Source organism: Sapajus apella, unplaced genomic scaffold (assembly GCF_009761245.1).
Source record: "Sapajus apella isolate SASKATOON/1434 unplaced genomic scaffold, GSC_monkey_1.0 scaffold3, whole genome shotgun sequence".
In the NCBI taxonomy this organism is placed as follows: domain Eukaryota; kingdom Metazoa; phylum Chordata; class Mammalia; order Primates; family Cebidae; genus Sapajus; species Sapajus apella.
In genome coordinates this window covers 26875800-26877719 of record NW_022436943.1, presented here as the reverse complement: position 1 = coordinate 26877719, position 1920 = coordinate 26875800, and positions in this window count along the sequence as shown.

Below are 1920 nucleotides of genomic sequence, written 5' to 3'. Positions count from 1 at the left end.
GCTCACAATAACCTCCACCTCCCGGGTTCTAGTGATTCTCCTGCCTCAGCCTCCTGAATAGCTGGGATTACAGGCATGTGCCACCATGCTCGGCTAATTTTGTATTTTCAGTAGAGACGGGGTTTCTCCATGTTGGTCAGGCTGATCTCAAACTCTCGACCACAGGTGCTCTGCCTGCCTCAGCCTCCCAAAGTGGTACGATTACAGATGTGAGCCACTACGCCTGGCCCATCTTTAATTTCTCTTAAAAAAAATCTTTTTGGAATAATATAATTTATTTAAAGGAAGGGAAAATCATTCAGCTTGGGTAGATGTAAGGAGAATTGATATCAGAAAAAGCCTTGGGTTAGTCAAGAAGAGATGCCATATGAGCTGAATCTTGGGGAAAAAAAATGCAGGAGTAAATTAGGTAAATAGGATGAAAGAGTATTTCCAGGCAGAGAAACAATACAGGCAAAGGTATCAAGAAACCCCATGATTTATAACTCTAAGTAGCTGGAAATCATTGATACATAAATGTAAAGGGGAGAGTGGCAGGGGTGACTGATCTAGACAGGAATCACTACCTGGGAAGCATAGAATAGTCTACCAAAACTTGGGGATGTGGGCAGACCTTCTAGTTGCTGACAGGCTCACCATCTTCAGGTCCTCTGTGCTACCAACCTACTCACCCATGTTACAATGGAATTCAATGTAGTTGAATTCCTCTGTGTAGCTTTCTTTTTCTTTTTTCTTTTTTTTTTTTTTTTTTTTTTTTTTTTAAGAGGCAGGGTAGGCCGGGCGCAGTGGCTCACACCTATAATCCCAGCACTTTGGGAGGCCAAGGGGGGTAGATCACGAGGTCAAGAGATCGGGACCATCCTGGTCAACATGGTGAAACCCTGTCTCTACTAAACATACAAAAAATTAGCTGGGCATGGTGGTGCCTATATACATACATTTCTGTAGTGGTTGTTTCAGTTGTCATTGACACATTTATGCTCAATTTGTACCATGAGGTATAGAGGAACCTCGGAGAGGTTCCTCTTGTTTTTCAGAGCTTCTTTTTTCTTCATGAGGACATCGCATTTGTATTTTCTGAATTCTTGACTTGGACTTAGGTAGTGCTGTTTCATGAATTCCCTCCAGGAAATATCCTTGCTGTGTACAAACAGCCTGCATAGGATGCAAAGCAGGGCCAAGAGAGTGTCCTAGATCTTTAGAGAGGATGCCATCTCAGTCACCAGGGCTCCCCATCTAGATTCCACGTTCCGGTTCACTGGTTGTAGTGGGGATCAGTACACGGATCTGAAGAGCAGAAAGTGTCCTCCTCTTTCTCTTAGACCCCAAGAGGTGTTTACCAGGTTACTCTAATGGATACAACCCAAGAACAGCCAGATGCAAGAAATGTATAGGACTAGGTATGAGAGAGAAGGGTGAGGAGCTCCCATGCCTTCTGTGGTTGTGCCACTCTCCTAGCACTTCCATGTAGTCAGCAGTCTGGAAGCTCCTTAAAAATGTTTTTTTTTTGTTTTGTTTTGTTTTGTGTTTTTTTTTTTTTTGAAACAGAGTCTTTCACTATTGCTTGCGCTGGAGTGTAGTGGTGTGACCTTGGCTCATTGCAACCTCAGCCTCCCAGGCTCAAGCAATTCTCCTGCCTCAGCCTTCAGAGTAGCTGGGATTACAGGCACCTGCCACTATGCCCGCCTAATTGTCTTGTATTTTTAGTACAGATGGGGTTTCACTATGTTGGCCAGGATGGTCTTGGACGCCTGACCTCGTGATCCACCTGCCTTGGCCTCCCAAAGTGCTGGAATTACCGGTGTGAGCCACAGTGCCCGGCCCAAAAATGTTTTAAACCTGTGTACAGGCTTTGTGCATCTTTCATTGGTTGTTCTTATATATTAGATATTTAATAGTTCTTAATATTATTTTAAATGG